Raw genomic sequence first — 25,416 nt, 5'->3', positions numbered from 1 at the left:
ACACATGATGGTGGGTGGGATGCCCGCATCACACAACTAAGTTGGACAGTGCTTTTGTTTCTCGCATACTACTTGTTCTCTGCCATGTGGACTCTAGCCCTCCCCGGCTCCCTAAAGGAGGCTACCTCTGGGCTTCATCTTCAGATCTCAACACTAGTATTTTTATGTTGTTACCTCAGTGAGCTCCGCTACCCTCAAGGCTTCCGTTGTTACAGTCTCCGTATTAGACTCCCTGATCTCTCTCTCTCTGGAACACCAGTCACCCCCTGCTCCCAAGAACACGGATTTCCCCCTGAGTTTGAGTTCGAGATACTTAAGCACTTACCTCTTCTTCTCCCTAAACCAGTCTTCTGTGGTCTGGCTCACTCTCCACCCAGGGTCAAGACTACACTGGTGTCATTTTGTTCTTGTCTTTGATCTCCAGTCACAGTCTTGCTCATTACTGGCTGGACTCACTTCTTTTCAGCACAGCACCCCTGTTCCTACCCTGTCCCAGCCACACTGGGTAAGTAACTCTCTGATTGTGCTGTCCAATTTCTCCAAACTCCAGTCTCCACCATACTGTGGAGAATCTTCTTGAATATTATTTTCACGACACCACACTTACCTAAGCCCAAATCTTCCACTTCCCAACTGTAGGATAGAACCTTAACTTTTTAGATTGCCGATCCATGCCTCCAACTGGCTCCTCTAATCCTACAATCTGTCTACTTGATCTTGAGCTGGCTGGACTGGTCAGCCCTGTCAGCTGATCCCTGAAGCTCTCAAAACATGCTGGCTTCACATTTTATGAGCACTGTGTTTTCTGTCTGGGAATTCCTCCCATCTTCCTTCCAGAAGAATCCATCATGGCTCAGAGTTCATTTTGCTGCTTTCATTGTTTAATGCGATTATTATTATTGTTATTGTTATTGTTATTTGTGTGTGCATGTGTGTGAGAGGGAGGGGTGGGGCAGGCACATGCTGTGGCTTGCGTGTGGACATCAGAGGACACCTGTAGGGAGCTGGCTCTCATCTTCCATCTCAGCAGGGCAGGGGCTCTTACTTCCCCTGCAGTACTGTACTTGTGGCTGGCCCAATGGGTTTCCAGGTCATTCTCCCCAGTCCACCTCCCACTTCCCAGCCGAAGAAAAGGGGGGATTACAAACACGATGTTTCCCATCCAGATTTTTCTTTTTTCTTTCTTTCTTTCTTTTTTTTTTTTTAACAGGGTCTTACTGTGTAGCTCTGGCTCTCCCGGAACTCACACTGTAGACCAGACTAGCCTCAAACTCACAGAGATCCACCTGCCTCTGCCTCCCCAGTGCTGGGATTAAAGGTGTGCGCCACTATGCCTGGCTTATATCCAGCTATTAAGTGAGCTCCAGGGAACAGTCTGTCAGGCTTGCAAGGCAAGGGCTTTGATCCACTAAACCAGCTCTCCTGATTCGAATTTTGAGAGAGGGGTTCCTGTAGTCCAAGCTGGCTTCAAAGTCATTACATAGCTGAGGATGACCTTGAACTCCTAATCCTCCAAGCTCTACCTTCCACATGCTGAGATTATAGGCATGTACCAGCATGCCTGGCTCTCCCACGGCTCTGAACAACTCTTCCTTGGGAATCACAGTGCTGAATGATTTTCCTTTCTAAATCAGTGTAATACTTTACAGCTCAAAGTGGTGCTGACTGCTGCCTTACATTTGGGATCCATTTACTTCACATACACACACACACACACACACACACACACACACACACACACACACACAAAGCCAGTGGCATCATTACAAATGAAGAAACCAAAGTCAAGGAGTTTACCCTAAGCCATATGGCTAGTACAGTAGAAATAGGGTTCAGATCCTTCTAAACTGTGAATACCCCAACCCACACCACCTCCCTCATTTCCTGTCTCCTCCAAAGCACAAATGCTGCATGGGATTTGCACACAAGTAGGTGTTCAGTCACTAGGTTGAAGGAGAGGACTGCTTGAAGGGCTAGCTCATACTCACAGCACTGACCGAATCTGCTAGGCCAGAGCATAGCTGGGACCACCCAAGCCACCTCTGTTTACTTGGCTTAACCTTTGACATACTTCGAAGACTTAGTATGATTCATTCTCAAAAGAAATTTGGGTGTGTGTACATGGGGATGGTTCAGTGGATATAATACCTGCCATGCAATGCGAGGACCTGAGTGTCATAAACTCAGTGCTTTCCTGGCGGGTGGGAAATGGAGACAGGAGAACCCCTAGAAGCTCACAGGTCAGCTAGCCTGGCACACACGGTACTGCAGCTGCAGCAGCAGCAGCAGCAGCAGCAGCAGCAGCAGCAGCAAAGAGACCCTCAAAGAGGTGGAAGGTGAGGACTGACAGGTGAGGTTGTCCTCTGACTTCCATATATGCTGCGGCATGTGCATGCCTGCACACACATACACACACACCACACATACATTTGAACACATCACATATACACAGGCATTGTACATATATACCTTCCCCCACCCCCCCCCCCACCCCCACACACACACAAAAGAAATTTCCAGTTAAGTAAAGCTAACGGGTCTTTATCTGATTCAAACATGTATTGAATTCTGGGGATGAGGTCCATCTTTTACATTCTGGGCCCATCCTTGCTCTGCTTCCATATGACCAGGAAGTAAAAACAGGCTGGTCAGCTGACTGCAGTTCTGGAAATCGGCTCCAATAGTTAAGAATCTCAGTTTAAGAAACTGCAGAAATAAATCATAGGTGGAAATGGCACTAAAGGGAGGGAAGGCTAGTAGTAAGGAGGGAGAGAGACCAGGAAGGAGGTGGCACAGGAAATAGCCTATGCAGGAGCTGGGCCGGTCCCGTTCTGCACAGCTGTTTCAAGCTGTCAGACTCATGGCTGTTGTGCATGGCTGGCAGCATTAACAGCAGGTTCCGGCCTGTTTACACAATTTACGGTCGGCCTGGAACTCACTATTCTGTTTAGGCTGACCTAGAACTCTGTATGTGGCGCTAGGATTACAGGAGTGTACAACCATCCCAGCTACAATCCTTCCTTGACTCACTCTCTAGCTTCTGATCTTACTGCTCTGGGATTCAGTTTCGAGGTTCACCATTGCCCCCCCACACAATGACTTTTTGGCATGGGGTTTACGTTTGCTCTCCTACGATGCTGCCTTGAGTGCCGAGCATTGTGCCCAGGGTTCAGGCTCTCTACCCTGAGGTTGTTGAGGACCACCATTTTCCATTTCCACCTGTTGAACCTTTTCTCGGAAGCCGTGGGTGACAAAGACCAAGAGTGAGGCTCAAAAAAGCCCACGGGGGCGGGGGAGGGGAGACTGGGAAAATATCACTGGAAAATTGTGATAGCAACGAGGCATATAAGCCAGCTTTTTAAAAGTTACATGATAAAGAAAGGCGACATGATTGCAATATAAAGCCATTTTCCAAGTGAAAAGAGGGAGGGGACCATTCCTGTGAGATACAATTTTCCTTAGTGGGAGCCCTCAATGAACTTTGTTTTGGTGTCCTTTCTAATTTTTGTGACAAACTCCTATCCACCCTTCAACACCTTGCGGAAGCGTGCTCTCTGGGAAGCCTTCTCTGGCCTTAGACACGTTGAACAGATTCGTTCTTGCTCCCCCATCTGGTGTTCTGTTATCACGTTGGCTAACAATTTTGTCTCTCCCACCACCTCCCTGAGGACAAGGGCTAATTACCTTCCTCAGTGTTGCCTCCTCTAGACACAACAGAGTGCCTGGCGCATATACCAAGTGTTCCTCGTTGAGTGGATAAATACACCAAGAGCAGCCTACAAGTACACTTTGCACTTCATTTGCAGAGCTCCGTTTGGTTGCTGCAGCTCTTCACTTGGAAGCACGTTCCCCCTTGTTGGGAACAAACGCTTCAAGACTCATAAAGTAAGCTCCATCCACAACGGCACATTAGGCTGTTCTTCATACCCTGGAGACGCGAGCATTTCCCCTCCACGTTAAACCTCTGGGGGGGGGGCGGCGGCTTGATATTAGCAGCACATCTCGGCGCTAGCATTTCTATTGTGGCCAAGGCTAAATTACACCACGAGCCTAAAGAGACCACCCGTCTTAGTGAATTGGGGGAGGGGGTAATTAGAAGACAACATTTCTGTAGCAGACCTAGGAGCGGAGAGGGAGGAGGAAGTTGATTTAAACCTAGCAATGTAAGAAATTCGCTAGAGACTCAAGCCAAGCAGAAGCTTCCTCTGGACATGACAACAAACCCCGGTGCCCTGCAAGAATCTTTCCCTACCCGTGTCAGGTCAGAAAACAGGACGGGAGCCGGGGGTGGGGGGGTGGGGGGGAGGGAGGGGGCAGTGCCTGCCTTGGATACTCCTCCTTCTCGTACCTTGGGACTTGCTTTTGCTTAAGGAGATAGCTCTTGTTTTCTCCTTCCAGTAACAACCACCGCCACAGTTGGCTCCCGCCCCCACTGGCTCCATCTCGCCTTAGCCCTCCAGCAACCCCAACCAGGCTTAACTAGGGATCAAAAGTGCTAGTAGCTGGGCTGTCAGGCCGCTGCAGAGCAGGCAGCGCAGTGGGCAGGCCAGACCCCGGTGTGCCCCGCAGTCCCCGCGAGGACACGGGCCACAGGGGGCGGGCCTCTCCACGTAAGGAGGCCACGCGCCCCCGAGATCGCGCGACTGCAAGGGACTTCAGCGGCTCTCTCACAGTCGCCCGCGAGTCCCGGGCCCGCGAGATCGCCGCGGTCCTCACTGCGGCCGGGTCCGGGTCCGCGGTGAGCGGGTGTCCACCGCGCTGCCCAGCCTCACGCGGCCCGGCCCAGCTCGCCGCACCGTGACAGCTGGGTGCCCAAAGGGTTAAGCCCGCCGCGCCGCGCCGGGTGTCCCCCGCGCGCCGCCCCGCCGCCGCCAGCCGGCCCCAGCGCGCACGCGCCCGCCCGTTACCTGCGGTGGCCTCCGCGCTCCTCCTCCACCTGGCCGCGCTCTCCCGGGGCCGCCCCTCAGCCCGCCCCCTCGGCTCTCCGCCGCGCACCCTGCTGGCTGCCCCGCCGCGGCCCGCGGAGGAGGAGCCTGGGGGCGATTACCATAGATTAGCATACCGGAGCGTGTCACGTGGCTGCTCCAGCCAATGACCACTCAGGAAAGGCGGAGCTTGACCTGAACACGCCTTGGTCCTGCTCTGGGCCTGAACCGGTGGCCATGGCAACGGAGGGGAGGGCGAAGGAGGGGGGAGGCGCTGGAGCCTTGTAGTCCCCCGGGAGCATCTCAGCTACCTGAGCTCCGCACCGCGACCACTGCGTACTTTTCCTACTCTGTGTATGGAGAGCACCTCAAATTGACCTTGCTAGGGAAATTCAGATTCCGGAAACGCTCTGAGCACTTAAACCACGTGCCTAACACTATTCTGCAGATAACTCTCGGGGTAACGTCAGGAAGTACATATCATAAACTTAACTTGATAGTGGGGCAAGCTTATTATGTTCACAGAGGCTCAGCCACTCGCCCAAAGTCATACAACCACACTTCACAGAAAAAGTGGAGCCTTGAGAACTTCAGGGTCAGGACCCTCCTGCGTTTTTCTCCCTCACAATTACAAAGAGTCAAGAAAAAGACTATACAGACAGTTGAGAGAATCATCACACATCACCTGTACAGCTTTGCACTGCCTTACAACGACATTCTGAGGCAGAAGTCTTATACCCATGTTACAGATGACAGAAATGAAGCCTGGAGATGATGGGACCTGCCCTGGGCCAAAGAACTGTTAGGAGGCAACAGCTAATTCCTGGAATTATGCTCAAGCTATAAGAAATTTTATATGCAACTGAATCTCGGTATTGCTATAGCCACTTTAGAAATCCAGACACTTTTGGAAGGGCAAGCAAATTGTCCACATTTACCCCTCCTAGGTACCTCAGGCAATAGATGCTAATCCTGGCTTATCTGGCTCAAAAGCTATATTCTAATGGGATCTCATTATACTGGGCTCAGTTAATTTAGATCTAGGCATAAGAACGGCATCCCTAATCACTCAAGATTGGAATACATTCTGTGACAAGTGGCATGTATTAAGGTCACAGAAGATAAATATTAGAGTCACCAAGTTGGTAGAGGACTCTAGAACCCTGTCTCTCTGCCTTCACCTCTGTGGATCATACAATTCACCGAAAAGCACCAACATTCCCATATGGACTTGTTTAGCCCGGTGGCTCATTGATGTGAAGTAGCATGTGTGGATTCATAGATCAGACCCTATGGTTTAAATGAACTGTCTAGGCACTTTAAGGGGATTATTCAAGGTCATTTTAAACATATAAACATTTCATCTCACCAAATTGACTTAAAGTTCAATTTCCTTGTAAACTGTGACTGTGTGGTGCTTATGGGCACAAACATAGAGGCAGACCTACTTAAAATAACATCCTGATTGGACACTCATCAGCTGTGTGATCTACAGCAAGCTATATAACCTGTCTGTGGCTCAGTTTCCTCACTAACAAGACAGGATGGGAATGTTGGAAGTGTTAAAGAATTAATGTATAACATCATGTAATATAGACCTGGTCCAGTGGGTAAGACACCATCCTTGATAGCTGTGGTCATTTCTACATCTGGCACAGGATCTCCCATGGGACAGACAACCCATGTGTTCAGATCTCTCCTCCCTTCCTGGCACTGGGACACTGAAGCTGCCTGTCATCATCCCCTGTGGCACATTAAACAGCCTGTTGTGCTGGTGGAGGCTTGTTATCTCTCCGAATGACATTCTCTCTTCTCGAGACCATAAATAATTCCTGGACTCAAAGGACCTGGTTTCTCTTGCACATCTCCTAGCACCAAATTACCGAAGTGGCTCCTTGTCAAAGAGGAGCTTGGCAAGCCGAGCAGCCATAAGTCAGGCTCCTTGAAGCAGTTTTATGAGCGCTGTAATGAGGGAGATGAGCTGTCCTCAGGAACCGATGCCGTCTTTCCTGGCCACAGGAAATGAGCTCTTTGTACTCAAAGGGTCTCAAAGCCCAGGCACAAGGAGTGTTCAGGAAGTGGGCTAGGGACTAGATGTTGTCGACTCAGACAGCCCCAGGGCTAAACAACCTCCATCCTGCCATTCTCCCTAGAAGGTCAAATTACTCATGCTCTTATGGCAGCAATTGCACCAAAGGGTGGAGTGTGGCTGTAGGTGTTAATCCTTCTCTGCCTCCTACTATGAGCACAAGCTGTCACCCCTAACTCCCCAGCCCCCCTCCCCCAAGATACCACAGTATAGAACAGAGGTTAATGGCCAAGTCCCTGGAGTGGATGGACTGGGTATGAATCCTGCTCCCTCCACCCAAGTGTCAGTGGGGAAGTTCCTTAACCCCCTTGCATCTCAACTTCCTTATCTGTAAAATGGGACAAAGCAGTCACTGTCACAGGTTCTTGCTGGAATTAAATGAGTTACTAAGAGGTAGATACTCAGGGCACCCTCTGGTAAACATTGCTGATGTATTAGATAATCAATCATAAAAAATGCTTAAGTCCAATAGATTCTGTAGATGTACCTGCAGCCTTGAACAGAGTGCCTTTGATCCTCTCTCCAACTCATGTTGCCCCCTTAGTCCCTTCTAAGCTGCGTATATAGGTTGTCCAGGAAAGGAAGACTCTATTCTAGAGAGCTTCAGTTTTTGGTGGGTTTTTTGTTTTGTTTTTTTGTTTTGTTTTGTTTTGTTTTATTTTGTTTTGTTTTTAGCTGAGGATCAAACCCAGGGCCTTGCGCTTGCTAGGCAAACGCTCTACCACTGAGCTAAATCCCCAACCCTGAGAGCTTCAGTTTGTACCCTGGATCCACCACACTCCTTGCTCTAAGTGTGAACTCAAGTGATTTTACATATCTGAGCCTCCCGGCCCTCATTTGTGAGGTAAGGTTAACTCCCCACTTGAGTTGTTCTGAGTATTCAGTCAGATGGGGGTCTGGCAGGAGATGGTAAAGGCCTGAATAGAACAGAGGTTCTGTTCAATCTAAGTCATCCTCCATTTTTACTTAGTTCTCTAGTCATGAAAATAATTAAAGACTATGGCAGACTTACCTTGGCCTTCTGTTATATACATTATTTTTCTTTGTTCTTTTTTAAATTTTTTTGATTTTGTTTGTTTGTTTGTTTTCGAGACAGGGTTTCTCAGTGTAGTTTTGGTACCTTGCCTGCATCTTGCTCTGTAGACCAGGCTGGCCTCCAACTCACAGAGATCCACCTGGTTCTGCCTCCCTAGTGCTGGGATTAAAGGCATGCACCACTACTGACCAGCACATCCTTTTTCTTAATCCTCACACTAGCTTGAGAGGCAGTAGCGTGTCCAAGATCTCCATGGGAGTCTGTGGCAGAGCTAGAGTCCTGCTGAAATGATCAGATTCCCAAGTTCATGCTAAGAACTCATCATGCTGCTCACAGGCTTTCACCTTCAGCCTGACTGTTAGAACTTGTGTGTGTGTGTGTGTGTGTGTGTGTGTGTGTGTGTGTGTGTGTGTGATTCCCTCTCTACCCATCTGTCCACTCTCTCCAGCGTCCCACAGGAACTCAGCATAGTAAACACTCTGTATATACATAGGTGTTTACATAGTGAGTAGAAAGAAATGAGGGTGACATTCTTATAAACCCAGGTTCCATGAAGAAGAGGAAGGAAAAAGAGAAGCGCTTCACTTGTGTTAAGGGGTCTACAAAGTCAAATGACTAAACTTTGAGATCATGGAAAGTTAACATGTTGCAGACCAGAGCCAAATTATCCTGAGCTATTTTTAGTTACTTTGTCTCTTTGAAAGCTGTCACATTGCCATGTGTCTAACCTAATATCCGTGTAATGATCAAAACCTTACAACGTATCCATTGCAGACCACTAGCTTCTATTAGTGTCGTCAGACAGCATCTGAAACTACAGCAGAATTTCTCACATTTGCTGTAACCTCCCACCCTCACCCAACTCTACCCGCAGTGCATTTGGTACACACTTTGATTTATGGCTGTCTTCATTCTGTAGCTATAAAATTTCATGTGGCCACTTCCACACCAGAACATAGTGTTTGGGGAAACCCAAATCCATGTGCGTGGACTGTGATCACTTGTATTTGGTTCCAGAATAAACTCTCACACCCTTTGAGATGAGAACTGGTTTGGAGCCTACATTCTTGGATAGTGATGTTGCTTACCTTGGGCTGTCCCGGGAAGAAGACTTCACACCTACTGAAACCCTCTGCCTGCTAAACAGTCGCGTGGAAAGGTTCCCCCTTTCTTTCTTTCTTTCTTTCTTTCTTTCTTTCTTTCTTTCTTTCTTTCTTTCTTTCTTCCTTCCTTCCTTCCTTCCTTCCTTCCTTCCTTCCTTCCTTTCTTTTTTTTTTTTTTTTTGTTTTTTCGAGACAGGGTTTCTCCACGTAGTTTTGGTGCCTGTCCTGGGTCTTGCTCTGTAGCCCAGGCTGGTCTTGAACTCACAGAGATCCTCCTGGCTCTGCCTCTCGAGTGCTGGGATTAAAGGTGTGCGCCACCACCGCCCGGCTCCCCCTTTCTTTATGGGGGACTTGGCTTCTAGGTTTCAGAGGTCTGCCATGAATCCAAAGATGACTCGTCTTCAGCACACATTTCTGAGAGAGTTCAGGGGCCTTCTGGAGCCCTCTGGGGGCTCTGTTAATAAACATCAGTAGGGTGATTCCACAGGAGCCTTAACATCTAACTGTAATAAGATACCACAGATTGGGTGGTTTAAATGATACAGGTGTGTTCTCTGACAATCTAGGAGCCTACTATCTGAAATCACAGTGTCTTAGACCTGGATTCTCAGTGGGACATCTGTCCTGTGTCTCTCTAGTTTCCTGTGCCGGCCAGCAATTCCTGATATTCCTCCATCTAGGGGTACTTCACTGCAATTTCTGTTTCTGTCTTCTTGTGGCATTCTCTCTGTGTATCTGTGTCCCAATTTTTCCTCCAGTGCAGCCTTGTTGTAACCAGACATGGTCTCGGTCACAGGCACTGGACTATAATCTTGTTTTGGAGATGCAGTTAAACTCACCATAGTATGTTTGGAATAAGTTGGAGAAAATGAAAAGAAGAAGAAGAAGAAGAAGAAGAAGAAGAAGAAGAAGAAGAAGAAGAAGAAGAAGAAAGGAAAGGGATGATGAGAAAGAAAGGGGTGATGGTAGTCTGTCTTCATGGTGGTAGCAATAAGGAGTATGACCAGGGTCTCTCAGAAATGGGACCAACTTTTTCCTCCTTGGCCAATTCCATTCTTTCTCCATAAAGGTCTCCAAACTCATGTAGCAGACCCAGGAGGGATTGTAGAGTTTTGTTTTGTTTTTATCTGCTTGGTTTTGTTTTTGTTTTTGTTTTTTCAAGACAAGGTTTCTGTGTGTAGTCCTGGACATCCTAGAACTCGCTCAGTAGACCTTGAACTCAGAGACCACCTGCCTCTGCCTTTTGAGTGCTGGGGTTAGAGGCATGCACCATCACCTCCCAGCTGAGATTTGTTTATTTACTCCATAAACACTCATCAAACTCTGCCAAGGAGCTGAATGGTCAGAGAGGAAACTTAATTTGGTTCAGGGAGTGGGTATGGATTGTCTCGGATCACCCATTAAGTCTGGCTAGGAGCAGAACAAAATATTCCAATCCTTAATCCCAAGCCCTGTTGATGCCTACTAGGAAGTCTATGTATCACCCTGGACTCAAATATCTAGTTCTTAGATAAATCAGAGTTATTAAAAACTGTGTTGTTCCCCCAAATTCCCCAAGCTCCATGAGCTGATCCAGTATCTGAAGGGCTTTGGAGATATGCACAAAGCTAGAAACATCCCAGCTTTGAGTGATCTGCCATCCAGCCTTTGCTTTTACACAATTTAATCACCTAATCCTAAAAACATTGTCTCTGTACACAAGGGCTAAATTGGGCACAAGGGAACATTCTGTGGGTAGAGACAATAACTTGTTTATCTGTTGGGTTTTTTTTTTTGTTTTTTTTTTTGGTCCCAATGTTAATATAGAAACCATCATGGAATGTACCTGGAAAAAACGATTTGTTCAGTGGGCTGGGGTGATAGCTCAGGGGTTAAAGTGCTTGCTGGATAAGTATGAAGATCTAAGGCTCTCCAGCATGGCTGTGTATTTGTAAGCCAGCACTGGAGGGACATGGAGACAGGTGGACCCCCATTGCCTTGATGGCCAGCCAACCTGGCTTTAATGGGGAGCTCCGGGCTCACTAAGAGACCCTGTTTCAAAGGATAAGTGGAAACGTGATTGAAGAAGATACTGGTATCAACTTATGGCCTTTACATGCATCTGCACCTACTCCCTCATCCCACCCTCACCCCACAAATTATTTGTTCAGTGAATGAACTCATGTGGCTCCAGATGGTGCCAAAGGTTCTCTGTAGGTTACTGATATACATCCCACAGACAGGAGCAGAGTTGGGATGGCTTAAGTTGCTTGAATCCCATTGCCAGGATTCTATTAATCTGAATATTCCCCTTGCCATTTCATCATATGAAAGGATGGTGTTTTGACACTAATATTTGTGGCTGGTGTGAATCTGGTCCTGCCTAGAGCTGTCAAGAGATGAGAGATCAGCTTGGAGCAGTGAGGCTGAAAACTAGGCCAGGCAGGGGTCAGAGATGGGGTCAACCCAGCAGGAGTTGTCAGTTGAGAGCAGGGGTGAGAGGGAGGTCAGATGCGAGATCAAAGCCAGGAATGAGGGCAGGTGTGGTCACTGTGACTCTCCTGAGGATGATGGCTTCTTAGCTGGAGCCCCTTGGGAAGATGGATCATCAGGTCCACTGAGTTAGACCTTTTGCTCACAGGTCCCCAGAGGTTCTTCGTAATTGATCTGGATTCGAGTCTCCTACTTATAAAGGGGACACAGACAGTCAGTGTTATCCACCAGGCTCTATGCTCATATAATTACACAAACTTTGGTCTAGCATACTTGGCTGTCAGACAGTGACATCATATTGGGGGATGGGGAAACGTCAGGAGGTGGGGCATAGATGAAGTAGGTCCCTGGGGGATGGTTATGCCTGATCACTGGTCTCTTCCCCTCACTGCCATAAAGATATTCTGTATCACAATTAGGCCCCAGATCAGTAGAGCCAAGAACTATAGATTAAACCCATGGGCTAATAAGCCTTTCTTCCCTTATGTTGTTTGAGTCCTATGTGAAGTAACAGCAGCGCTATGCTTGACTAATACAGATGTCCAAGATCAATACTAATAGTGATGATGGTGTTCGCTGTGGTCTTTCTTTTTATGACGCTCTGGAAGAGGTGTGGAAGTGCAGCTGTTCATTTACCATCTGATCATTCCTTCCTCCGCTAATTTGTCCAGTTGTTTTGTAACTAAGCACACACACACACACACACACACACACACACACACACACACACACCCCGGTCTTCCTCCCATTTGACACTGCAGCAGGGAGCCAGTGCTGGAGGCATTGGCCCCGGATCGGTCTTCAGCTCTCTGACCCCTTATAGGATTCCGAGTCCTTGGGTTTTCACTCTGGGGCCACTTGGACACAGCAACCTTCCTTCCATAACGATCATTCTTTAACATGAAGAAAATCAAACAAATGGAGTCATTTGCACTCAGCGGACTATTTTCTTCTAGTGTGACATTGGGCAAGACACGTGGAGAAGGTTCCTCTGTTTACTGCCTGCCTGTCATCTCTAGAAGTGGCCTTGGCCTTCCTGCTTCTACAGGGTTGGGAAAGAGCAAACACACACACACACACACACACACACACACACACACACACACACACACACCTGTGATTATGCACTTCACCCCAGATAGCAGACGATTGGTCAAGGTTGTTATCTGACCCAAGATGGGCCAAGCATATCCTGTCTCTAAGCCTCTGAGACTTCTGGCCTACTCTGACTGCTTCTGGAGTGGAGGAATGGTTGTCAGTAGACATTTCTCATGACGCACATCAGAGAAAGGAAAGAGGCAGTCAGGGATAAAGGAAAACCAATGTGCAGACTCTCAGGGCACTAAGGTCCAGATGACCTATCCTGGGGCCTATCATCATCTCCAGCCTGAGCCCTAGGGTACATATTTTACCCTCATAGGAACCCCTCCCTTCGTGTAAATCCCATGGAAGAAAATATAGAGGGTACTACTTATCTGCCTGGTGCCTGAAAGGCAGGCTTCCCCTGCCCCATAGCTGGTCCTTGGGGTCCCAAGAATTGTCCAAGAGAGAAGCATATTCAAGGGTCTTGGTCTGGAATCTTGAGACCAAAATGTCCTTACCCAACTGCAGAGCCTGCTTCAACTTTAAATGAACTTTTGTATTGCTGTGATGACTGATACCCTTCTAAAATTGACTTCTGAAGAGTTGCCCTAGAAGTGTGTGTGTGTGTGTGTGTGTGTGTGTGTGTGTGTGTGTGTGTGTGAGAGAGAGAGAGAGAGAGAGAGAGACAGACAGATAGAGAGACAGAGACACAGAGACACAGAGACACAGAGACACAGAGAGAGATCACTAGATTGTTAGGGCTCTCACACAACAAATATGTCAGTCCCTTGATAGAGTTATAACATGATAACATTACTTGAAGGTGGGGAAAGGTAACAGTTGTTGGAGGAAGAGGGTCACAGATGGAGGATGTGCTTGGAGCTTATGTCTTATCCACTGTTTCCTGTCTATGGAGAGGGGAAGAATAGTCCATGTTACACGGGACCAACTAAATTCACTAAAACCATGAGCCAAAATAAGTACTTCCTACCTTAGGCTGTTTCTGACAGATATTTGGTCTCCGGGACAAGAAGAAAGAGTAAACAACGCAGACGAGGAGCTTCAAGAATATGGAGAGAGGAAAGGCCTGGAGTCTTGAGATAGTTGTACGGCTGGCCCGGATTTCAGGGAAGGGATTGTTACTACACAATGTTCTTTAGTTAAAAAGAAATCTCCAAGAGAGCATTTCCCGTCGATGTCATGCTCGGTGCTATTCTGTCTGTCCCCAGGGTTCACCATTCTTCACACACTGACATCATTTTCTACACACTTGGAATTGGTCTGTGGTTTACATGTGCATTGTACCCCCACAGGCTTATGCTTTTGAACACTGGGTGGTGGTACTGTTTGGAAAGTTGTGGGACTGTTAGGAGGGGGGAACCTCACTGGAGGAAGTGGGGGGCTGAGGGTCAGACCCTGAGACTTTGTAGTCCAGCCTCACTTCCTGTTCACTCTCTGCTTCCTGACTACAGATGCCATGTGACCAACAGCCTCTGGCATCTGTCACCATGCTTTTCTACCGCTGCCATGACGGACTGTATCCTTCAGACAGGAAGCTAAAGTGAATCCTCCCTCCCTCCCTTAAGCTGCCTCTTGCCATGAGATTTTGCCACAGAAATGACCAAAGTCACTAACCCAAGGTTAGGGAGGGGTGAGAAGCAGCAGTGTGCAGTGTAGTTCCCAGAGCATCCCTTCCTTTAGACCTGCTTCTCTCCCATGCGATGGAGCTGATGTACATTAATTATTTCAGCATCTCTCCCAGTCAGCTACATAGATCTGTCTCCCTTGATCAAGGGGCTGACATTTAGCTCGAATTATGAAGCCATTGGAGTACACTTCCGTTGAAGGCTGCTTCTAGCCTCCTTAGGTGGCCTGCTGCATCCTTCTTTGACATCCTCAATTTCCCCCCAGAATCCCTCAGATCTCTGTTTCTCCAGTGACTAACGGGTTAATATCTACCTGGAATAGCCAGTATACTCTTCGATAGCTTAGGACAGGACACTGGCAAGCTCTTCAATTTGCTTCCGACCCTGCTTATTTTAAATGCTTTCTTATTTACAGATAAGGTTTAGAGAAGTTAACTAACTTCATCCCTTCTTTCACTCATTCATTCAACAAAGTTTTATATGGTAGCTTTGGACTAGCCCTGGGCTAAGTGTTGAGGATATATGGTAAAGAAAACCAATATGGAGAGTACAGAGTAGTACAGGGACAGACGAAAAAAACTTAAAAAGGAAGCAAATAAATATATACAGTTTGGGTATCCTCAATCCCAAACCCCAAATGCCCCGAGATCTAAAAGGTCTGTAGCATAGAGTTGTTGTGGGATATTGGTACACTATGTGAATTGCTGTGATTGGTTTAATAAAGAGCTGAATGGCCAATAGGTAGGCAGGAGAGGACAGGTGGGATTTCCAGGGAGAGAGAGGAAGAGGAGGAGGAATCTAGGTACACTGATTTTGCCAGTAGACTCTGATGTGTACTGAGGAGAGGTAACAGCCACATGGCAGAATGTAGATAAAAATATGAGTTGATTATTGTTGGAAAAAGCCTAAGCTGAGGCCAAGCTTCCATAATTAATAGTAAGGCTCCCTGTGTTGTTCGGGGGCTGGCAATCCAAAGAAAGTCCCACAAGAAAGCTTACTACATTGAGTAGACATGATGACAGAGGTTAAAACCAAAACACATTTGGTCTCATGAAGATGAATACAGTCAAAATCAGTTCTCAAGGCTGGACAGATGACTTAGTGGTTAAGAGCACTGGCTGTTCTGCCCAACCCTGATTCCCATCACCTACATGGTGCCTCACAACTATCTGTAACTCCAGTTCCAGGTGGTATAACACTCTGTTCTGGCCTCTACAGGGAGCTGGCATACAAGTGGTGCATAGATATACATTAAGACAAAGCACTCATACACATAAAATAAGATAAAAATAAATGTGTTTTTTTAAAGCCCAGTTACACTAAAAACATTGGCTAAATAAGCTTTAGTTTATTTGTATATACTGTATACAAAACAGAAATGATTCTTGTCTTTGGACTTGGGTCCCATTCTCAAGAGACCCTGTATATGCAAATATTCAATTAATCAATCAATCAATATTCAATGCAAATCACTGTGGTGATTTGAATGAGAATGGCCCCCATAGATTCATAGGGAGTAGCATTATTGGAGGCGTGGCCTTATTGGAGTAAGTGAGGCCTTGTAGGAGGAAGTGTGTCACTGTGGGGTGGGCTTTGAGATTTCAGAAGCTCAAGCCAGGCCCAGTGGCTCACTCTCTCTTCCTGCTGCCTCAATTGGATGAAGAACTCTCAGCTCCTTCTCCAGCACCATGTCTGCCTGCATGCTGCCATGCTTCCCACCATGATGATAATGGACTAAACATCTAAACTATAAGCCAGCCCCAATTAAACATTTTCCTTTATAAGAGTTGATATGGTCATGGTGTCTCTTCACAGGAATAGAAATCCTAGCTAAGATATTCCCCCAACTGGAAAAATGCTAAACCAGAAACACTTGGGTTTTTTGTTTTGTTTTGTTTTGAGACAGGGGTTTCTCTGTGTAGCCCTGGATGTCCTGGATCTTGCTCTATAGACCAGGCTGACCTCAAACTCTCAGATATCTGCCTGCCTCTGCCTCCCGAGTGCTAGGATTAAAGGCATGCACTGGGGACACTTTTAGTCTTAAGCATTTCAAATAAAGGACACTCACTGCTCTCTCAAACTCTGATAGTGCTACCAAGGGAAAGAGGAGGGAGGTAAGGGAACTTGGGACAGATGTGCTTTAGGTGGGAGGCCTCTGGGGGACTCTAGGGAAGAGATCTTTAGGCCCAGACACCCGGCACATAGGAAAAACCTAGTGTCAAATGAACTCAGATGAGGTCATCTCGCTCAGAAGGAACAAGTCCGGGCTTGGGGCCAAGGTCTGCACGACTATGAAATGTGGATTCTTTTTTCCCCTTTTGGATTGTCTTGCCATCTCATTCAACCATCTTACCTAGATTCATATGGATGGGCCTCATCTCCTGCAAATCACTGCTGGACTGTCCAGGCCATAAACCAATACTCTCACACTATAAGACATAGCCAGAGGTTCCCTGCCTCCTCAACCAGTGTAAGTATGTCTTCAACTAAGACATATGCACCAGGAAAGGCACAAAGCTACACAGAGAAACCCTGTCTTGGAAAACAAAAACAAAAACAAAACAAAACAACAACAACAACAAAAAGACATGTACCGGAAAAGTGTCCCAGTTGCTAAACCCTTGGCAGGGATGGGAGAAATAGCTTTCCCTCTGCTGCACAGCTTGGCACTCAGCTCCTCTGAACTTAACTTCATGCATGATCATGATGCAGCTACTCCCTCTGTGGCCCAAGCTGAGTAGTTGGAGAATGGATACCCACCCCCAGGGAAGGCAATCCTTTAGGCAAAAGAGATGCAAAGACCAGAGGACCTAACCTCGTGAATTTGAGACAGTGATGGTGGCTTGCAGGGCAGAAAATGAGGAAGCCACCACCAAGGAGGGGGAAGGCAAAGGCCGCAGAGATTCCAAGAACACACAGCACATGTTACTAAGGGCTTCCCAGAGTGCTTTGCTCTCTCTGCTGACAAGTATTTAGTGCCCCTTGCTGCTTGGAAAGTGTGGAAGGGTCCCAGGCCAGGTTGGGAATGATTGGTGATTTGGGTGGTATAAAGTTTCCCATCAGGGCCAACTTCAAGGCTGATGTCAGTGAGTGCAGTACTGGACAGGAGGCAGGGATTCATGCTGTTGGCCCTCCAGAGCCTGTGTGGACTGGCTCCAGGAGACCACTGGGTCATCAGCCCCTTGTTTTCATCCTTAGGAACCTACTCTCAGGGCAGGTGACCATCTGGTTACAAGTGACATTTTCTGCCTCTTAGGTATGGCCATTTGAGTAAAATCTGATTGGTGGGCTGTGGGCAGCATTGATGGGGCCACTTCCGCCTCACAGCTTTGAAAGAGTTCCTGATCAATCTACATTCTCTCTCCCTCTTTCCTGCAGGCCAGAATACAAACATGGTGAATTGTCCTTAATGTGGACAAAATAGCTGATAAAAAACAGCCCAGAGAAGGAAGAGCTGACTTCGGTTTGTGGTTTGAGGGGATACAGTCCATCACGGAGGTATGAAGGCAAACGTGTCAGTGGCTGGTCACACAGTGTCCACAGTCAGGACACAGAGAGAAATGAGCACTGGGACTCAGGTGTCTCCCTCTGTTTTCTTTCTTATTAAGTCAGGGACATCAGACCACTGGATGGTACCGTCTACATTCAGGGTGAGTCTTTCTCCTTAGTTTAGTCTCTATGGAAACATCCTCAAAGACGTACCCATTTTCTAGATGGTTCCAAATTCAGTGAAGTTGACAAGGGTATTACACACAGTGGAGATGAGGAAAACACCCTGGGGCTAGCAGCCACAGTGTATGAAGGAAACCCAAATCTTTGTATCCCAGGAACCTCTGGGAACAGAGCTCCCCCAAGTTCCTTTTTTTTTCTTTTCTTTTTTTTCTTTATTATTATGTGTTTTAAATTTTATACATCAGCCATGGGTTCCCCTGTCCTCCCCCCCCCCCCACCTTCCCCCCAGCCCCTCCATTCCCATGTCCTCCAGGATCAAGACACCCCTGGGGATTCATTTCAACCTGGTGGATTCAGTACAGGCAGGTCCTGTCCCCTCCTTCCAGGCTGAGCAAAGTGTCCCTGTGTAATCCCAAGGCTTCAAACAGCCAGCTCATGCACTAAGGACAGGTCCTGGTCCCATAGCCTGGGTGCCTCCCAAACAGATCAAGCTATTCAATGGTCTCACTTATCCAGAGGGCCTGATCCAGCTGGGGGCTCCACAGCCTTTGGTTCATAATTCATGTGCTTCCATTCATTTGGCTATTTGTCCCTGTGCTTTTTGCAATCTTGGATTCAACAATTCACACTCTTGCAGACCCTCCTCTTTCTTGACAGTTGGACACCTGGAGCTCTACCTGGGTCCTGGCTGAGGATCTCTGCATCCTTTTCCATTAGTTATTGGATGAGAGTTCCAAGATGACTGTTAGGGTGTTTAGTCATCTGATCACCTAGTCAGATCAGGCTTTCTCTCGACCATTGCCAGCAGACTACAGAGGATATATCATTGTGGATTTCTGGGGACCTCTCGAGCACTCTGCCTATTCCTGTTCTCATGTGGTCTTCATTTATCATGGTCTGTTATTCCTCGTTCTCCCTTTCTGTTCTTGATCCAGCTGGGATCTCCTGCTCCCCTAAGCTAAGATCAAAAGCACAGAAGACAGCTTATGCTGGAGAGGATGTGGAGCAAGGGGAACTCTCCTCCACTGCTGGTGGGAATGCAAGCTTGTACAGCCACTTTGGAAATCAATATGGCGCTTCCTTAGAAAATTGGGAATCCATCTCCCCCAAGACCCAGCTATAGCACTCTTGGGCATATACCCAAGGAATGCTTAATCATACCACAAGGGCATTTGCTCAACTATGTTCATATCAGCTTTGTTTGTAATAGCCAGAACCTGGAAACAACCTAGATGCCCTTCAACTGAAGAATGGATAAAGAAAATATAGTACATATACACAATGGAGTACTACTCAGCAGAGAAAAACAATGACATCATGAGGTTTGCAGGCAAATGGATGGATCTAGAAAAAAATCATCCTGAGTGAGGTAACCCAGACTCAGAAGGACAAACACGGTATGTACTCACTCATAGGAGGATGCTAGATGTAAAACAAAGATGACTAGACTGCTACACAACTCCAGGGAGGCTACCTAGAAAACGGGACCCTAGGAAAGACCCAAGGATCACCCAATGACAGAGAAATGGATGAGATCTACATGAACAACCTGGACGACAGTGGGAGTAATGAAGGGCAAGATTTGAGACCAAGTTCCTTTTTTTAAAGACAGGGTCTTACTATGTAATTCTGGCTGTCCTGGAATTTGCTATGTAGACCAGGCTGGCCTCAAACTCATAGAAAGCTGCCTGCCTCTGCCTCCTGAGTGCTGGGATTAAAGGAATATACTACCATGTCCAGACTAGTGTGTATCTTCTGTCTTAGTTAGAGTTTCTATTGTTGTGAAGAGACACCATGACCATGGCAACTCTTATAAAGGAAAACATTGAATTGGGGTGGCTTACAGTTCAGAGGTTCAATCCATTGTCATCATGGTGATACATGGTGATGTGCAGGCAGACACAGTGCTGGAGAAGGAGCTGAGAGTCCTATATCTTGACTCATAGGCAACAGGAAGTGATCTGAGACACTGGATGAGGCTTGAACATGTATGAGATCCTAAAGCCTGCCTCCACAGTGACACACTTCCTCCAACAAGGTCACACCTCCTAATAGTGCCACTCCCTATGAGCTTATGGGGCCAATTACATTCAAATTACCACAATCTTATTTAAGACTTATATTTTGGAGGTTTTTTTTTTATGGCAGCTTGTCATTAACACTAATACTCAGACCTGGAGCCATCTGGGAATTAAGGAAATTTGTGGGTATCTTTGTCACAAATTCATCTTGTCCCTTTTAAAATGTCCCAAATCAGTCTGTCTATATTATTGAAGAGTTTACTATCTTCTGAGTTTGAATTCCTAGTGACTCTCAAAGTCTAGACTACATATACATTTCCTGATGACAGCTAAGAGACTGGATCCAGGATCCAGTTTAAGATCAGTTTGTAGGAAGGGAGGGAAGTGCTTAGCAGGCTTAGGGGCCACATTGGGGCTTGGTCATTAATGCCCTGTTCAAACTTGTGGACTTGGTTAATCTCTCTGGGTCTCAGCTGGCTCTAGATGGCAGGGCTCATGGTATGATACTTAATAGGGTCTTAGTCTGGTATCCGTGTCTTAATTTATCTTCTCTTACTATTATGGGGTAGTTTATAAACGAGAGAGGATTGTTTAGCTTACTTTATCTGAGGCTGAGAGCCAGTCTCTTCCCTCAGGCGAGGGCCTTCTTGATGTCTCTTAACACAGCAGAGGGTTTCCCATGACAAGACAGAGCAAGCCTGCTAGCTTGGATTAATTTCTCTTGCTTTCTTTCTATGAAGACTGATGCTATCATGAGGGCCCCACTCTCACAATTTTATCAAATCTTACTTTCTCCAGGCTCTACCTTCCAATACCAATAATGTGAATTTGAGGTTTAAGTTTTCAACTCAAGAATTCGGAGATAGGGGTAGGACACATTCAAACTGAAGTAAACTTCAAGAAATTCATACTGAATTTCACTGCTTCCAATGGGACCTTAGACACTGAAGAATTCAAAACTGTCTCGAGGGCTGGGGCTATGGATCAGTTTGTAGAGTGCTCACCTAGTCTGCATGGAGCCCTGGGTTTGATCCCTAGCACTACATAAAACAGGGCATGGTGATGCACACCTATAATCCCGGCACTTGAGAGCGAGAGACAGGAGGATCAGAAGTTCAAGGTCATCCCTGTCTATATAGTGAGTTTGAAGCCAGTCTGGGCTATCTGAGACCCAGTGTTCAGCATATGTAATTTTTCCCCTCTCCATAGACAGTCCTGTTAAATTGTCCATCTCTGTTCATTTGCTCATCTGTTCAACACTTCAGTCAAAAGTGGATGGCACATCCTGTGTGCTTTAGCTAGAGAGATGACTCAGACCCAGCCTTTCCCCCCAGGAGTTCAGTCTGTTCAACTTGCCACAAGGGCCCTAACTATAAAACAAAATGGCCAGCACTGTACAGCAGCTGGACCAAGATGCTGTATCACATCAGGGAACACAGCCTCCATGGCCTCAGTGTGATGCTCACCAGCAAGAGACAGGAATGGAGCACAGAGGGCTGATGAGGATGTATTTGACCTGGGAGCTGAGCATCCTGGGGCCAGCTTGAACTGAGGCTGGGAGGAGATACGGGTTCTGAATGTGGGTTGGGGAACATTTATAAGTAAAGGGTCACAGAAACCACAAAAGGAGATTGTGATTTTCCTCCCCTTCATTGTCCCCAGCTGCTGGGCCAAGATCAGGGTCCAGAACTCCCAGCAGCCTGACCACACAGGGTGGCCACACACACCATTTCCCACGGGAGATACTACAGGGGATTGACCTCAACTGGGAGCACCAGGGAACAAGTCAGTGGCAAAGGAGAAAACATGCAGTACCAATTCTGTTTTATGGCCTTATCTGACGCCGGAACACGTAGAAAGGGCACCGGGTCATCCCTGGTGCAGCGGGGACATAAATCAGGCAGCACCCTGCTTCCTGAGGCCCTTGCCAAGGAAGACAGGACCTGCCTAGCTCTAAGTGAGATCAATTACAGGCCATTTCTCTGCTTGTCCCAGTTACTTCCATAGGCTGGTGCAGGCCTGGCCCCAGAAGCAGTTCTCAGACCGTGTCTGTGACAATATGCAGAGCCTCACTTGGACAGGCCAGAGGCAAAAAAAGCTACATGGAGAGGTTAGAAGGAGGGATAGCAAGGCGGGAAGAGCTGCTTTCGTGTGTGTGGCCGGCCGGGGCAAGCCTCTGTAAGCTAGGGCTCAGTGAGGTTGAGTGACTTGCATAAGACCACCCGCCTAGGAATTAGTGAAGTCCTAAATCCAAATTCAGTTCTGATTGCCTCTCCAGGCTGAGGTCTAAAACAATAATAGCAAGGAGAAATCAGACCTAGACAGCCTTTTGTTTTGTTTTGTTTGAGTCCAGTTGGTTTGGATTCAAATCCTGACTTTTCCACTTCCTAACCATGTAACCCGAAGCGAGGCACCCAAACTCCAGAAGCCTCGATTTTCTCATCTGCGATGTGGGTAAACAGAGCCTACTCCAGTGACACTGTGATGAAGATTCAGAGTACATAAAGTACATAAAGTAGATGGAAATGTACAGTAAATGGTAGAGTTAGTACCATCTCTGCCATCTACATTCTAACCTCTTTTTTTCTCGCCACAGTCAAGTGTTACAGACGGGGCAAGGGTGCTTGTAAGGGTCTGACAGTATGAGAGAGCAGTGTGCAGTAGATATCTGTTCTGTCTGTGACCTTGAAGCACAGGCCCTAGAGATATAGCAGGTAACTGTCCTACCCACCTATGACCTTGAAGTACCTACCCCTGGGGCGTGGACTCAGGGCTACCCTTAAGACCTGAGATGCTCACACCTGCTTTTCTCTCCTTCATGGGTTGGATGCTGGGGCTGACTCAGATGGAAGAACAGCATGGGACTGTACTTCAACCTTCCAGGACCCTGAGACAATTTGGTTCTTGTTTAGTGAGTTTTCCTTCCTAATAAATTCCTTTCCCCTTTAAGCAGACTCCATGGATTTCTCATTATAGCAGCGTTTCTGGAGACTGAAGCGATGTGGCTGGCTGTGAAGCACAGACTAGAGGGAGGCAGTCTGGGACCAGATCCTGCAAGGCTGCTTTGGAAACCAGAATAAGGATTTGAGGATTTGTTCCAAGTTAGGTCCAGAACCATCGGGCAGTCTCACCCAGATGGAGGAGTAAAGTAGTTGACCTTCTGTGTCTCTGTGCCAGGCTCTGCTCTCAGGCATGGGAGGCTAGAGAGGTAGCCTGTGAGGTTCAACTTCTGGGGCCAGGAATGGAGAAGGGTCATGGGAGGTTGGAAGGTTGAACTCTTTCCTAGCTGTCATAGGTATATTTACATGACTACTTCTAACACTAAGGATGCCAACATGTATCTGAGGTGGGTTAAAGATGAGAAGTGAGGTCATGAAGCTGGAGTGTAAGATACTTAGGGGTGACTTGAAGGGAAGGGAAGAGAGGCAAAAAGTCAAATCACGATAAGTGAGGCTCTCTCTCCCTTTATCTCTGTCTCTCTCTGTCTCTGTCTCTCCCTCTGTGCCCCCCTTCTCTCTGAGAACATTTACAAGCAGGAATGTTTTGGTGGAGTAGAGTTTGAAGATGGAGGAAAGAGAGAGCCTTCTTCATCTTTTCTAGGTGAAGCCAACCTCCAGCAGACAGGAAGCAGGGGGATAGCTAACTTTGTCAGCTTGACGGTATTTAGAGTCACCTAGGAGACACACATCCAGAGGTGCATGTGAAGTTACTAGACTGAGTTTACTGAAGTGGGACGACCTACCCTAGATGTGGGCAGCAACATTCCACAGGGCAGGGTCCCTGGATGTGGGCAGCACCATTCCACAGGGTGGGGTCCCTGGGTGTGGGCAGCACCATTCCACAGGGCGGGGTCCCTGGATGTGGGCAGCCCCATTCCACAGGGTGGGGTCCCAGACTAGCTAAAAGGAAAAGAGGAACATCAGTCTTCATCCCCTCCCTCTCTCTTTCTGCTTCCTCACTGTGGATGCAAAGCCATCAGTCACTTCTTTGCCACACCTTCCCCATGCTGGACCCCTGAACTGTGAGCCCAGAAAACCTTCCTTCCTAAAGTTGCTTTGTCAGACGTTTCATCAAAGCCACGAGAAAAGCAGCTGGTGCAGGCATTCTGTGCAAAGATGTGGGGGATGGCCCTGAACCTTTCTCCAAGATGGGAGGGAGGCGGTGAGCATGGTGGTGGTGGTATTTCTAGATGTGAGGTGGGGATAAATGCCAAGCTTTTCCTTCCTTAGAGCTCATTTCTAGGAATGATCCCCAAAGGAAGGGCTCTGTTCTGACTTAGAAGAGGAAAGGGAACCCATGTAGGGGTTTGGTCCAGTTCAGGGTCATGTTTGACAATTATATCCAGAGTCTTCCAATCTAGTTGAGAGACAGAGTATAGTGTGCTTTGTAAATCTAAAGGTTTGTGTAGGGGGGTCTTTTGGCCTCAGGAATAGCCTGGTTCTCAGCCACTGTGCAATTCTATCCCCTTAGTGGTGACTTGGCAAATGGTGTGGGTACAGGAAGCATGAAGGGATGGGGACTCGGGAACATCTGAATTCCTACAGGTCTCAGGGATGGGGCTGAAATCATAACACCTCTACCCAAACCAGACAACTTCATCTGTAGCTCTCCTGGTGCCCTTCTGCTGTTCTGTTGATGTGATAAAATACTCTGTCAAAGGTGATGTAAGTGGGGAGGGCTTACTTCACATTATACTTCCAGGTCTCAGTCCATCAGTGAGGGAAGTCAGGGCAGGGGAATGGTGCCTCCCATGGTGAGCTAGGCCCACCCACATCAGTTAACAGTTAAAACAGTCCCTCACAGACATGCATGCATGCAGACCAACCAGACAAAGGCAATTACTCAACGGAAACTCCTCTTTCAGGTGATTCTAGGTTGCTCAAGTTGACAGTTAATGTTAACTAGGGCAATAGTCCAAAGTGCCATGAATTTTAGGGAAGTCTGGATTACTTTGGGGGGAGGTAAATACTCTGCTGCATCCTGTCAGAACATAACCAACACACTCACTCACATTAGGTAGTCTGAGAAACATTTAAGGAAGGGTCTTTTTGAAAAAAAACTGCGGGTAGAGTTTAGGGAAACAACATGTAGCACTGAGCTTGCGGCTGGGAGGGTAAGGCTGCTGCCACCCTCCAGGCTGAAGGTCAGAGAGGAAAGAGTAATTGCCTCCTCACTTCAGGGGAATAGGCCTGGAAAAGGCCACCAACAAGAGCTGAAATCTTGCTGGGCGGTGGTGGCGCACGCCTTTAATCCCAGCACTTGGGAGGCAGAGGCAGGTGGATCTCTGTGAGTTCGAGGCCAGTCTGGCTACCAAGTGAGTTCCAGGAAAAAGGCGCAAAGCTACACAGAGAAACCCTGTCTCGAAACAA

The 25,416-nt window shown here is 47.4% G+C and overlaps 1 protein-coding gene across 2 annotated transcripts in view; it reads right to left on the bottom strand.

The window, feature by feature from the left end:
• Phc2 (polyhomeotic homolog 2) overlaps positions 1 to 5,022 on the bottom strand; it is a 107,146-nt gene extending 102,124 nt beyond the window's left edge. Inside the window, exon 1 of one of the 2 annotated variants that reach the window (XM_036177749.1) lies at positions 4,908 to 5,022. The gene's annotated coding sequence lies outside the window, so the exon portion shown is untranslated. The remainder of the gene's footprint in view (positions 1 to 4,907) is intronic. The other variant, XM_036177746.1, reaches the window with a different exon arrangement.
• Between the last annotated feature and the right edge of the window lie 20,394 nt (positions 5,023 to 25,416).

This window comes from Onychomys torridus, chromosome 2, assembly GCF_903995425.1.
Source record: "Onychomys torridus chromosome 2, mOncTor1.1, whole genome shotgun sequence".
Classification (NCBI taxonomy): Eukaryota; Metazoa; Chordata; class Mammalia; order Rodentia; family Cricetidae; genus Onychomys; species Onychomys torridus.
The sequence above is the reverse complement of the archived record's forward strand: the minus strand, read 5'-3'. Positions and strand labels throughout refer to the sequence as shown.